This window comes from Canis aureus, chromosome 11, assembly GCF_053574225.1.
Source record: "Canis aureus isolate CA01 chromosome 11, VMU_Caureus_v.1.0, whole genome shotgun sequence".
Lineage (NCBI taxonomy): Eukaryota > Metazoa > Chordata > Mammalia > Carnivora > Canidae > Canis > Canis aureus.
In genome coordinates, this window is record NC_135621.1 from 26,555,751 (window position 1) to 26,570,505 (window position 14,755).

General features: G+C 54.5%; 1 long non-coding RNA gene across 3 annotated transcripts; it reads right to left on the reverse strand.

The window, feature by feature from the left end:
* Positions 1-3,665: 3,665 nt before the first annotated feature.
* LOC144323642 (uncharacterized) lies at positions 3,666-14,418 on the reverse strand. Of its 3 annotated transcripts, none has more exons than XR_013389020.1 (3): positions 14,063-14,418; positions 7,331-7,500; positions 3,666-4,075 (listed from the first exon to the last, which is right to left on the reverse strand). It is a non-coding gene; the product is annotated as an uncharacterized LOC144323642 (long non-coding RNA). The 3 variants fall into 3 exon arrangements; XR_013389019.1 differs by lacking the exon at positions 14,063-14,418 and adding an exon at positions 9,048-9,229; XR_013389018.1 differs by lacking the exon at positions 14,063-14,418 and adding an exon at positions 8,106-8,657.
* Positions 14,419-14,755: the final 337 nt, after the last annotated feature.

Genomic DNA, 14,755 nt, shown 5'->3' on the forward strand with positions numbered 1-14,755 from the left:
CTGTGTGCAGGCTGCCCGCCTACCTGTGGGACCCAGGGCTCCTAGCACACCCAACTCCTACTTGTGCTAACAAATACCTAGCACAGGTCCTGCCACAACAGATGCCCGGAGTCACCCACTGACACTCCCTGCACATGTGCCTGAGAGCTGGCAGGGCCTGGGGGAGCCCCAGCTCAGCGCCGAGACCACCTTCCCAGTCAGCCCTTCTGGCCGAAAGGCTTGGAACAAACCCCAAATTCTCCACAGCACAGGCACAGAAATGATTTGTTCATACGTTAATGTTTTCCTTTATTCACTAAATGCTCACTGGCTCTGAAGTGGTGTAGTGGGAGTTCGGGGGTAAAGAGCTGCCTGGGTCCCCGGCCTTATCCCAGAGGAAGAAAGAGCATTCTGGTAGACTCAGAGAGCTCCCCAGGGGGAAAAGTCTCATTTATTCACTTGACAAACCCCTGAACACCCTCGGTCTGCCGTGGGAGCGCAGGTGAGGGAGCCGTCACTGGACAGGTGTGCACAGGGGGCCTGAGAGCCCAGGGAGCAGGAGGCACAGAAACCACACGTTCGCCAGGAAGGAGAGATTCAAGGCCAGGCCTCTCCCCGGGGAACCATGAGGGAAGAGACTGCTCTAGCCCCTCAGAATCCCTGGCTTCCAGGCCCACCCCTGCTGCTCCCCTGGGGGACCGCAGGCAAACCACTTCACCTCCTCTGGAGCCTCATTTCCCTCACTTCTAAAATGGGGATAATAGGGCTGCCTGGGCGGCTCAGTCAGTTATGCATCCTACTCTTGGTTTCTGCTCAGGTCATGATCTCAGGGTCGGGAGATCGAGCAGAGCCCCGCGTGGGGCTCCCAGCACAGGGCAGGGTCTGCTGCTCCCTCCCCCTGTGCCCCCGCCTGTGCTTGCTATCTCTCGCTCTTCCAAATAAATAAACAAAATCTTTAAAAATAAATAAAATGCGGATAATAATTATGCTCGTTGTGAAAATGAAATGAAATAACAAGTGAAAAATGCCTCGCACTGCAGCCGGCCCAGAGTAAACAAGTGTCTCACTTTCTTCACCAGGGCCATTACCGTCCCATCTCAACCACCACAGGCCAGCCCATCCCGGAGGCTCCCTTACATCATCAGCAAACAGGCCGAAACCCAAGCCCTCCAGCAGCAGGACCAGGCTGGGGCACAAAAGGAAACTCCATCCTTGGAGCAGAGACGAGGCCGGCCCCTGCCCTCCCCTCTGCCAGGGTGGGAGGCCGCTCGTCCCCAGCAATGCCCTCCACCCCATACTATAAAGTATGCTAACTGCCACTTGTTCTCTCCAGAGGCCCAGCCTTCAGTCTTGACCTGCGTCCTGAAACCTCCTGGGAGTTTCTCTCTGGAGAACAGATGGGTGGGTGGGTGTGAGTCATGGCAGCAGGAGGGCCCTGCTCCCTTGGTCACTGTCTGCCTGAGTCAGGGCCCACCCATAGGCCAAGGGGATGCCTCTGTCTGGTCCTCCCCGCTGCCACCTCCCGCTGAGTGAGTCAGGGGCGGAGGAGCACACTCTCACCCTCCTCCCTCCTTCCCTTGGGCCTGGCCAGTTGGGCCAAGTCATGCCTGGGCAGGGCCTAAGGACAGGCTGGAACCAGCCAAGAAGTCTCCAAGCCCCTGGGCAATAGGAACCTACTGATCCCTGGTTTTTAGTTTGGGGGATTTCACTGCCAGCAAGAGAAGTGGGCTCTTGGTCCTCACAGCTGCTAACTTTCTGTATAACCTTGAAAACTTCTCTTTTCTCTTGACACCTGTCCCACTTGTACCACAAGGCATAGCGGGGCTGGGCCCCTGGCCAGCTAGACCAATCCCTTGGCCAATACCTCTTCCTGTCTCGGTGACTCCCAAGACCTGATGAGGGTCCTGAGCTGTAGCACCTTTCCCAGGGAGGGGAGGGAAGAGTGATGGGCTAAGTCCTGGGCAGGACCACATGAGTCCTGGCAGAGACCTCCTCACCCCCTGCCCAAGGCATGAGGCCCTGATCAGAAGACTGCTGGGCTGTGGCAGGGCTGAGTGAGGAGGACTGTGGAGAAGAAGAGGCCTGGCCCACCCACTGGGATAGCTGGGTCCTCTGGCTAGCTGTGCCCTGTCTGGCTCTACTCAACACTTTAAAAAAATTTTTTTTTATTTTTATAAATTTATTTTTTATTGGTGTTCAATTTGCCAACATATAGAATAACACCCAGTGCTCATCCTGTCAAGTGCCCACCTCAGTGCCTGTCACCCAGTCACCCCCACCCCCCGCCCACTCTACTCAACACTTAACGGACATCATACAGCACGGAGTCCCCCATAAATGCTGGACACTGTTCCAGGCATGTGGGAAATAAGGGTGAACAACAGGAAAAAAATCCCTGCTCCCCTAAAGACGATGTGCTATTAACCACGAATAAATGAGAAAATGTCAGACAGTGAGGATGGGCCATGAAGATGGGCCGTGAAGACAGTCACAACCAGTGATGGTAGCTAGTGACCAAGTGGCTCCTTTAGATTGGTCAGGGAAGAAGGGGCCTTCCCAAGGAGGCGGCTCTCCATCGATGACCTGAATTACAGGAGAAGTAGCAGAGCGAGCAGCTTGCTGCAAGGGCAAGACGGGAACAAACATGGTCTGCTTAGGAAAAGAGAAGGCCACCAGGAAACAAGAGCAAAAAGCCCCAGATTGGCTCAAAGACAGCCTCGGGGCCACATCATAGGATTTTATCTTAGTTGTGAGGCTTAAGTCTCTCACCCCCAGGCTGCCCCATGTCTGGCTGGCAGAGACAGTTCCCTCACACAATCAACGAATCTTCCCAGAACCCCTCCTTTGAGCCAGGCCCTGAGCTGGACACAGCGGCCCAGAGCGTGGGCCAGAGGAAGTGAAGGATACGTCTGGTGATGGAAACTAGACCCAGGTCATTATGACTTCAACACCTTGATCGGGTCCATGACAGAAAAAAGTGCAGGGAGACATGAGTGCCCAGAGTGAGGCTCCCACCCAGCCCAGGAGGGCTCTGCAGAGGGCTGACTGAGCTTGTGAGCCAGGAGTTCAGGCACAGAACACAGGCCGAGTGCTCCAGCATGGGCTGGTAAGATGACACCCGGACTGAGCCTTGGGGGGCTCCAGGCAGTCAGCAGGGAGGCCAGCAGAGGATTGAGACTCAGGAGTGGAGGGGTGAGGGGTGCAGCCATGGGCACAGCCAGTGCAGACGGTGCCCTTCAAGGAGCCACAGAGATATCCCAAAGGCAGAAATATAAAACTAAAACTAACAACTTCTAAAAGAAAACAGAAGAGAAAATCATTGTGATCTTGAGTTAGGCAAAGAGTTCTTAGATCTGACTCCCAAAAAATAATCCATAAAAGAAAATAATATAATAATTAATTATTAATTAAATATTAATAATTATTAATAATATAATAATCCATATTAGCACCACCTTCAGCCCAGGGCTTGATCCTGGAGACCTGGGATTGAGTCCTATGTCGGGCTCCCTGCATGGAGCCTGCTTCTCCCTCTGCCTGTGTCTCTGCCTCTCTCTCTGTGTCTCTCATGAATAAATAAATAAATCCTTAAAATAAAAAAAATAATAAAATATTTTTTTTAAAAGTACCCTTAGACACTGGTAAGAGAATAAAAAGACAAGCCACTGGGAGAAACTGGGAGAAAATATTTGCAAATTATATGCCTCTGATAAAAGTGTTTTATACAGAACCTATAAAGAACTTTCAAAACTCAATTATATCATTTTGCAATATACACAAATATCAAATCATTATGTCATACACCTGAAACTAATATGTTATAGGTCAATTACATCTAGAAAACAAAACAAAACACCCCTCAATTATAAGAGAACAAACAACACAATACAAAACTGGGCAAAAGATCTGAACAGACACTTCACAAAGAAGATACATGAATGGGAATGCCTGGGTAGTTCAGTCAATTGGGGTGACCAACCCGATTTCAGGTAGGGCTGTGATCTGAGGGTTATGGGATCAAGCCCCATGTCAGGCTCCATGCTTGGCTTGGCATCTGCTTAAGATTTTCTCTGTCCTTCCCCCACTCTCCTTCTTTCTATAAATAAATAAATAAATAAATAAATAAATAAATAAATAAATAAATAAATAAATAAATAAATAAATAAATAAAATATCTTAAAAAACAGATATGGAAATGGTAAATGAGCGCATGAAAAACTGCTCATCATCAGTCATTAGAAAAATGCAAATTGGGACACCTGGGTGGCTCAGTGGTTGAGCATCTGTCTTTGGCTCAGGGCATGATCCCAGAGTTCTGAGATCAAGTCCCACATCGGGCTCCCTGCAGAGTCTGCTTCTCCTTCTGCCTGTGTCTCTGCTTCTCGGTCTCTGTGTCTCTTATGAATAAATAAACAAAGTCTTTTTTTTTAATTTTTATTTATTTATGGTAGTCACAGAGAGAGAGAGAGAGAGAAAGGCAGAGACACAGGCAGAGGGAGAAGCAGGCTCCATGCACCGGGAGCCCGATGTGGGATTCGATCCTGGGTCTCCAGGATCGTGCCCTGGGCCAAAGGCAGGCGCCAAACCGCTGCGCCACCCAGGGATCCCAACAAAGTCTTTTAAAAAAAGAAAAATGCAAACTAACACCACAATAAACACACCTATTAAAGCAGCTAAAATTTAAAAGATTGACAATACCAAGTGTTAACAAAGATAAGGAGGAATTAGTAACTTTCATACACTGCTGGTGGGAATGCAAAATGTTACAACCATTTTGTAGAATAATTTGGAAGAGTCTTTGGAAGTTAAACACATAACCTACAATGGGATCCAGCCATTCTGTTCCTAATTATTTGCTCATAAGAAAAGGAAATCAGGGCGCCTGGGTGGCTCAGTTGGTTAAGGGTCTGCCTTTAGCTCAGGTCATGATCCTGGGATCCTGAGATCGAGCCTTGTGTTGGGCTCCCTGCTCAGCAGGGAGTCTACTTCTCCTTCTCCCTCTGCTGCTCCCCTCCACTTGTGCTTTCTCTCTCTGAAATAAACAAAATCTTTAAGAGGAAGGAAGGAAGGAAGGAAGGAAGGGAGGGAGGGAGGGAGGGAGGGAGGGAGAGAGAGAGAGAGAGAGAGAGAGGGAGAAAGAAAGAAAGAAAGAAAGAAAGAAAGAAAGAAAGAAAGAAAGAAAGAAAGAAAGAAAGAAAATGAATGTCCATACCAAGACTTGTACACAATGCTCATAGCACCTTTATGTGTTAGCCCCAGATGGGAAACAACACAAAAGTCCTTTAAGGGGTGAACAGTTGAACAAGTTCCACTATAACATACTATGGAATACTCCACAACAATAAAAAGAAATGAGCTTCTGACACATGCAACAAACACGAATGAACCTCAAAATATTAAAACGAGTGAAAGTCTGACAAAAATATATATATATATGATTTGAATCCATTTACAGATGATTCTAGAAAATGCTAACTAATCACGTAGTGACAAAAAGCAGATTAGTAGCTGCCTGGGACAGGAGAGGAGGAGGGAAAGAGACAGGAGAAAGGGATTAAAAATGGGAACAAGGAAACTTGGGGGTGATGGGAAAATTCAGTATTTTGATCGTGGTGACTAGAAGGCACAGCCCATACTTGATGGTCCATTCCACAAATACACGTTGCCCTACTATGTGCAAAGCCCTGTGTTCTCGGTACTGGAGATGGAACAAGGACAACACGGTCCCTGCCCTCCCAGGACCCCCGTCCTCGGAGGCAAGAGCGGTAATAAACCTGATACATAAATGAAAGCCATGCACAGAAATAACTTCAGGGAAACAATACGGCGACCAGGCAGGAACACGAGGTGGGGGGAGTGAGGGAAGCGGTCCAGGGGGGGTCCCCATGTCTCATGTGTAGCCTCAGCTGGGTGGTGTGGCCATGCCAGAATCTGGGGCCCTCTCTACAGCTCCCTGGGCCATATGGTGTGGAACAGGGTTGAGCCCGGCTCACGAGGGCACGGAACCCCCCCACGGCCAGCTCTCTGCCCAAGGGGGCCTCTCACCTTGGCTCAGCTGCATTTGGGGACAGGCAGGGTAGATACGCCCGGGGCAGGAAAACAGGTTTCTCAGAAGCCCAGCTGGCTTCTCCTCACAGGCACCCTAGGGAGCCCACCCTGTCCAGAATCAGGGTTGCCTTCTGGGGAGAGGGCAGGGGTTGCAGGAGGGGCACCCTCATGAGCAGGGCTCACAGGGAGGCAGGAGGGGGTGAGGCGCGCTCCTGGCCTCTGGGAGGACAGCTCCGGCCTCCTGCTTGTGACGGAGGGGATGGGACAGGCCAGGCTGGCCTGACGCCCAGAGGGGCAGGGCTGGAGGTCATCGGCCACCGGTAGGGGGGCCTGCTTGGCCCGTTCTCTGGACACAATGTCCTGGACTGCTTCACAGCTTGGCTGGCCGACAGGGAACAGTAGCTGGCAGAGGGTACGGGCAGCCGGCCGACTGGGGGCGGGGAGCAGCCTGGCCTGAGCAAAGGGCTTGTTCGCACAACCTGACCTGCCACCTTGGGCAAAGAGAGGAGCAGCTTGTCTGGGAGGGAGACGAGGGGACCTGGCGCCCTATGAGGGCCTCAGCGATCCCTTCCCTAATGTCTGCCTTAGTTTCCCCATATGGCTCCCAGCTGCCCTCCCTTGAGCAATGCTCTACAAGAGTAAGTGCCCTGCAAGTGCTGGCCCTGCGCCGTACCACCATGACCTTAGGCACCTCACAACCTCTCTGAAACTCCGATCTTCACCTGAAATATGGCACCTACTTCTCTGGGTTTGAAGGCACGGGGGGCATTTAAGATAGTTAACCCTCACAGAGGAGGTGCCTGACGTAGTAGTGGGCTCTAATGGCCACGTTAATAAGGCAATGGTAACGTCTATGTATTGAGGGCCTCCTGTGTGCCAGGAACTTTGCCTACATTTCCCTGAATCCCGGCAGCAACCTGAAGGCAGGTTTTATCTTCCTCATTTTCTAAGCGAGAACACTGAGCTTCAGCAAAGTGGCACAGCTGATATTAGGGGCAGGTGGCTCCCCACCCCTATAGGAAAAAGCGCAAGAGCCCGATGGGCAGACCCCAGGGGATAACCCTCAGGTGGAGTTGAGCCAGGGAGGGCCTGAGGGAGGAGTCCTAGAAACCCAGCAGCTGAACCCAGAGACCATGCTCACTTGCCACAGGACATTTCTGGCAGAGTCCAAACTGTATCCAGACATATAAGCCAAGGTGAGGGACAGTTGTGGGGAGCGATGTATTCATTCATTTAGCAAATATTAATAGAGGGAAATACAGCCTGGAGAGGGGCTGCCAGACTTTGGACTCAGATACTGTACCTTGTGAGGTGCGTGTCCTGGAGGTAGCGTGACGCCCAGTTTTCCCAATGAAGGTACTGTGTCCCAGGAAACCCCTCAGTCCAAGGCAAACCAGGATGGTTGGTCGCCCTAGCTGGAGGAGTTACTCCACCTCTTGGTTTCCTCAATCGTAACAGGACACCAATTCTCACCTGTTGGAGGGTGAAATGAACAGAAAGTCCTGGACTCAGTCTAGGTCCAATAACTGGGAGCAGGGATAACAGCCTTTCCTCTTATCCTGGTGGAGGCTGGGGAGGAGGGGAAGGAGGGGGAGTTGATCTTCCCAGTTTTGTAGATGAAGGGACTGAGGCTCCCATCGAGTCTGAGCAGCACACAGAAGGCTTGGGCAGATACTTCTCTTATCCCCAAATCTGCTTTTTTTTTTTTTTTTTTTAAGATTTTATTTATTTATTAGAGAGAGAGACAGAGACAGAGACACAGGCAGAGGGAGAAGCAGGCTCCATGCAGGGAGCCCAATGTGGAGCTGGATCCCGGGTCTCCAGAATCAGGCCCTGGGCTGAAGGCGGCGCTAAACCACTGAGCCACCCGGGGTACCCCCAAATCTGCTCTTAGAAGGTACTAGGCCCTCCAGGACCAGCCCTGCCCACAGCTGCTGGCCAGGCCACAAGGCAGGCCTGGGCCATGTGCTCCCTGCGCAGAGACCAAGGTCCACAGGGACCCAAGGCTAGGCTCGGGTCCTGCACGGTGCCAGATCCTGGGAGGGCATTAGGGGAGAATTAGAACAGGTCACAGTTACCTCCCTAAGTCCTCAGCAGGTGCTGACACGCCCCGCTTCTTCCCTGCAACACGAGAAGGGCCCACCAGCAGTCCGAGTTTACAGGTGGGGATACTGAGGCTCTGAGAGGCAAAGTCTGGCCAAGGTCACCATGGGGCAGGGGGAGGAACCAGTCACCAGCGGGGGTCACTGCCTGACTTTAGAATTCAAGACAGACTGTGGCCCAGGCACGGGCAGGGAGAGGGGCGGGAGCTCTGGAAGGCTCCGGGCGCAGGGGACCCCGGGGCCCCTCCGGTCCTGGTCAGCGAGGGGCCCTTCGCGCGGAGGAGCAGGCCGTGACCCGCGGCCCCGCGGCCGTTCTGGGGCTCCCATCACAGTCTGGGCTCCCCTGTAAGCCCAGGGATCCTTCCTAGCCAGCGCGGTCACCCCATCCCCGCGGGGCCCCGGTCGCGGGGCCCCGTCAGGGAGCCGCCTCAGTTTCCCCTGGGCGTTCAGCAGCAGCGGAGCGTGCTGAGCCACGCAGGACCGCGCCCAGGGAGGGACCGGGGCCTCTCCTTTCCGGGCCCCCGAGCCCCAGCGGCGGCGGGGGCGGGGGAGCGGGGGGCGGGGGTTACGTAACGGGGGCGGGGCGGCGCGGGCAGCCAATGGGGGCGGCCGTCCTAGCAAGGCCCGGCGGCGCCGCCCTCCCGCAGCCGCGCGGCCCCCCCGGCTCTAGCCAAGCCGCGGGGCCGGGGCGGGGGGCGCGGGCGCGGGCGCAGGCGCGAGCGGACGGGGCGGGCTCCGAGCCGGCTCCGGGCCCGCGGACCCCCTGCGCCCCCGCCCGCTGCGCGACGGCACCCTCCGGGCCGGGGCCCCGCCCCCTCCTGCGCCAAGGTCACCCGGGCCCGCGCCGCCCCTTCCCCGCCGCGCGCGTCGGCCTCCCCCGCTCCCCGGCGGCTCCTGCCTCCCTCCGCTCGCACTTACTTCATCCGGCCTGGCCTCGCTGTTATTTATATCCGCGTCTGGCTCCCCAGCAGACGGCTCTGACGCGAGGCGGCGGCGGGGCCGGCCTGGGGGCCCGCACGCACACGGTGTGCTGCAGGTGCCGGCCGCCGGGGTCCCCGGGGGGGCAGGGGGCTGAGGGAGCCCCTCGCCGAAGCCCCTGGCTTAGGGCCTGCTCGCCTCCCCCCCGGGAAGTGGAGGAAAGGCCGCAGGCAGCCACCACCCGAGGTCGCCCCCATTCCCTGCTCCGTGGCCCTGGCTCTGCTGCTTTGCCCCGGGTCAGGGATCATCTTGGGCTTCCGTGCTGCGCTCAGGAGGCCCCCAAAGGTGGATCGGGACCACCGGGCGGCTGCTTAACTGTGCTGATTCTGGGTTTCCACGCCAGGCCCCTCTGCGTGGGCCTTCTGGGGGTGAGGCCTGGGACTCAGCATTTGAAACAGGCTCCCTAGGGGAGCTTGGGCTTTCTGAGGTTTGGGAGCTGTCTTGGGGTTGCTTTGGGGGGAGGGAGCAAGCAAGTGGCAGGAGAGTGGCAGGTTGGGACTGTCCCTGCTTTGATTTGATGGACAGGGTGGAAAGACAGGGCAGAGGAGTGAGGGGCTGCCGTGGGGCGGGGGAGGTTAGATTGGGGTTTGTGGCTAGGGACTGCCTGAATTGTGGAGGTGGAGCAACACCCTTCACACAGGTAAAGCCCTTCAGTGCCTACTAAGGGGCCCAGTAGATCCCACCATTCTCCAGCAACCTTGCGAAGTGGGCCTTGTCCATCTTACAAAGCTCAGAGACCGGATGTGACCTGGACAAGGTACCTGGCGAGAAACAAGCAGGCTCAGGACCCAATTGGATTCCTTCATCCAAGCACTAGCTAGACACTGGCACAGAAAAGGGAATACAATACAGTTCCTGCCCTACAAGCATAGTGGGTCAGGAAGAAAGGTGGGCAGCACACACAGCAATCAATCCTGATCAGTTTGTGGTCTGATGAGCATTGACAGCTCAGAGCTGAACTGTGAAGGATGAACAGGAGTTCCCCAGGAAGACACAGGAGGGGGCATTCCAGGCAGCAGGAACAGTTTGTTCAACTGCTCAGACGCCTGAAATAGCAATCGCTGTAGGGATCTAGAAGCGGTTTGAGGCTGAGGCTTAGAGCCTGTCAAGTACGTGATGAGAGATGAGGCTGGATGTGCAGGGAAAGCCTTGACCAAGCAAGGCCTGACTTTGTCCCGAGTGCAAGGGGGTGGGAAGCCCAAAGAGGAGGGGTGAGGAGGGAGAGGGGTGAGGGGGAGGCCCAACGAATGGGGTGCCCCAGTAGCTGAGGCGGCAGGGTCTCCTTTCCAGCCCTTCCCTGTCTTCTCGTGGGGACCTCACTTTCCCCCAGCCCCTACAGCCACCCTCCCTCCACCTCTCTATTAGCTAAAGCTGGGGACTGCCTGGGGATACTGGACCCCATCCAGATGGGCATGATAGGCTGTCTATGAGGACTGGAGTAGGTGATTCTGTCTCCCTGGATCTCAGTTTCCTCATCTATAAAATGGGGACAGCTCTAATCTGTTCCTCCTAAGGGTCAGAGTGAGATGCCGAGGCAGGGGATGGTCAGGAGGAGCTGGTTTGTTCTGAACAATGTCCAGCACAGCACTAGGCATTTGCTCATTTGGTGCCTCCCCCTGACCTCCATCCAAGAGAGACCTCTCCCCAAATGGTCCCCTGTCCCATGCACACCAGGCTTCAGGAACCACTACTTGAGAGCAAGCACTGCTGGCTTCAAGTTCCAGACCTGCCAAATCTCTCAAAGTTGGGGCCTCCGTTTTCTCAGATGCAAAATGGAATGTTCTCAAGTGCAGATCCCCAGCAGCCCCTCTTGTCCAGGACAAGCCAGGCGGGCTCTCCCCAAACACAGCAGAAAGGGCAAATCAGGACCCCCTCTGCGCCCCCGCCCTTGCCACCCCCAGGCCCTGCCAAGGACATCCTGTGCCCTGGTGATGTCACAGGGCCCTGGAAGCTGGGGCTGGCTGGAGCTAACAGCACTCTGACGGGATTTATTTTTAAACTCTCAGGGCATGGTCAGCTCCCTGGCCCCTCCCCATCCCACCTCACCTCATCCCTGCTGTCTCCCACCTGCCAGCTGAGCTCCCAGGCCAGTCTTTGAAGGTTTTCTCTGCACACGGTCTGTTTCTGCACCCACCAGGCTGCTGAGGGGCAGTGGGGAGCCAGGTCATTGGCCCAGTGTCTCTGATCACCAAATCCAGACCTACTGAGGGAAAGAGATGGGCCTCTGGAGGTGGACCCCAGCCTCCTAAAGCCCAAAGAGGGCAAGGGATTTGCCCAGGGCCCCACAGCCAGGGCCAGGGATTATCAGATGGGCTCTGTAGACACCCAGAACCCCTGGCTGGGCTGTACAGCTATCACCAGAGCTTCAATTCTTTCTTTTTCTTTTTCTTTTTTTTTTTTTTTTTTTTTTTTGCCGGCAGGCCTCAAGGCTTTCTTGATGCTGTATAGCTCAAACAAGCTGCAGGAATAGACTGGGTGCTGGGGTAGCCCTTGACACCATAGCCCTTACCAACACCCCAAGCAGGGTGTGTGTCCATCACAAGTGTCACACACTTACCCTCTCAAGTGACTTTAGACTAAAGACCTGTCAGCACCTTTAGCTTAGAAATTTATCCTGATGAAACACCCCTTTTATCAGTTCCATATGTTGGCCTTCTGGGTGAGATTGTGGTTGAAAATGAGGTTCTACTGGAAAAATCCATTTGACAATGGCAGCCTTGACTCCTCTATCCTCACAGCTGCCCTGGGAGGCGGGGCAAGGCCAGAGGCCTCCTTCAGCAAATGAGGCTCAAAGGAGAAGAGTGATTTGCACAGTAACTGGAATCCAAGGTTCTTCTGTCCTCCAGTCCTCGTGAGGTGAGGTGGACCTACCTTGCCTAGCCCAGCCCAGCCTGGGGTCGGTGGTCTCAGATACCTCTGCAGCTCATAGCAAGTAGGGGGGATGGGACCTTAGAATATCCATGTCCTGGGGCACCCGGGTGGCTCAGTGGTTGAGCATCTGCCTTTGGCTCAGGTCCTGATCCTGGGGTCCTGGAATCGAGTCCTGCATCAGGATCCCTGCAGGGAGCCTGCTTCTCCCTCTGCCTGTGTCTCTGCCTCTCTCTCTCTCTGTCTCATGAATAAATAAAATCTTAAAAAAAAAGAATATCCATATCTTGACTCTTCACTATAGTGCAACACAGACTCTAGACCCAGATAGACTTGGTTTAAAACCTACCTATGGGATCCCTGGGTGGTGCAGCGGTTTGGCGCCTGCCTTTGGCCCAGGGCGTGATCCTGGAGACCCGGGATCGAATCCCATGTCGGGCTCCCGGTGCATGGAGCCTGCTTCTCCCTCTGCCTGTGTCTCTGCCTCTCTCTCTCTCTCTCTGTGACTATCATAAATAATTTTTAAAAAAATAAAACCTGCCTATGGCATGTCTTAGCTGTGTGATCTTGGGAAAGTGACTTCACCTCTCTGTGCCTTAGTTTCCTCCCCTGAAAAATGGGGATAATAATAGGATGCAATTCTCGTTGTGGGAAATACTGCTTTGAGAGACCACCTGAAAAGTGCTTAGTATAGGCTGGACACTTAGTGCTCAACCGATGGCAGATATTACTATTACTATTATTACTATTCCTAAGCAAACAATCACTGAATTCTCACCTTGAAGCTGGACCTGGAAGGCTGGCTTCTTCGGACAGTATCTGGGCAGGGCTATGAGGAGTTGGCGGGGAGTTAGCTCAGCTGGTCTGGGAGAAAGAATAGTAGAGAAAACCTCTGGCTGAACTGGGGTGGGTGCATGGGGAGAGGCCAGAACCAGCAGGAATCCCCAAAACCTCAGCAGCCCCTTTGTCTTCTGCCATTACTACCACCACCACCCTCATCTTCCTAGGAGGTCACTTGAGCAAAAAGAGCAAGAGCCAGGTGGCAAGGCAGATGGCTTATCACCAGGAGGGTAAGGAGTCAAGCAAGAGAGCTTGTGCACCCCCCTTCCCATACCCACACCCAAGTGTGTCTGCAGGAAGTCCGTCAGAGCTGGGTTCCATTCCCACTTACTGTGGGGTCTGAGCCAAGTCACCTCATTTCTCTGAGCCTCAATTTTCTCCTCTGTGAAATGGGCATAAAGATACCATAAAGTGAAGATGTAATGAACAGGTATGTAAAGCATCTGGCACAAAGTGAGTGATTAATAATTCTATCCCTTGAGAAGGGAAAGAGCCAGGCTGACTCTTTGCATGAAGAAGTGGGGAGGGGGGGCTAGGGACCAGAGCCCTCAGCCCCTTACCCACAGGAAGTCCACAGCCTCCGTGACTGGGCTGATGGGAGTAAGCATGACACTGTGATCTGAGGGAAGGAGGGCCTGGAGGGTCTGAATGCAGAAGAACTCAAAAGAGGGGCACCTGGGTGGCTCAGTCGGTTAAGTATCTGCCTTCAGTTCAGGTCATGATCTCAGGGTTCCTGGGATGGAGCCTCACATTGGGCTCCCTGCTCAGTGGGGAGCCTGCTTCTCCCTCTCCCTCTGCCCCTCCCCCTGCTCATGCTCTCTCTCTCTCTCTCTCAAATGGATGAACTCTTAGAAAAAAAAAAAAAGAATGCAAATCAGGCAGTACAGGTGCTGCTCTTGGGGAAAGATGGAGAGACAAGATCCAGCTACCAGGTGCCTGGGGGCTGGAACAGAAATGAGTTGTCCTGGTGCCCTGGTGTGGACACACATGGACACACTCACTGAAACACAGACATCCAGGGACTCTGATACACACTCTGTCTCTCTCACACGGACACACACACACACACACACTTCAGATCACAGGGCTCAAGGCAAGAAAAGCCCTAGAGACTGCCTGGTTGATACAGCAGGAGGCTAGTTTCCTGTTCACCTGCCTTTTCCCCAGATGCACACACCACCCACACACCCATTACTGGGGAGGCCCCCCTCAAAGCCTCTCAGCCTCATTCTGCTAGAGTGGCCCACCTCGGCTCCTTGAAGCAGGGTTTCAGCCCTTGCTCACATCTTATCCTCTGATGACAGATGAGGAAGCTGAGGCTCAGAGACAGGACCAGTCTTGTCAGAAGCAGCTGGAGGACTAGAGGAGGCGGGATCCAAACAGAACTCCTCATCCCAGATACCTCACTCTGGCTGAGCCCTGGTCCCCACACCCCACCCCCGCAGGCCTACATGTCAGCTCCCCAGGAAGAGCCTAAACTGCAGGCCATGGGAGGCAGGCAGGCCTCCCCCTGCTTCTCTCCCCCCCTCCTCGGCCTCTGTGGATACCCCTGGACCACGTCCACCAGTGGCCACTGGAAGAAAGGCGCGGGGCGGGGGTGGGGGAACCGAGTCCGCTGGGGGCCCACAGCACCCCCTGGCACCGGACTGAGCGGGGGAGGCTTTGCTGACTGAACAACTCTGGAGGCTGGAGGAGAAGTCAAGGCCTAGAGGTGTGTCTGCAGCGCCACCTGGTGGTGATACAGCACTCCTGCCGACACCCGGCCCTGTTCTGTCGCTGACCCTGTACATTAGGGGGACATTTAGTGAGCAGCTGCCATGTGTCAAGGATTAGGCAGGCCAGGCACGGAGAATGAGACCAGGCCGAGAAGATCTGGGGGACAGCACTCCAGCAGACAGGACAGCAAGTGCACTGGCTCTGAGATGGAGAGGCACTGGGCA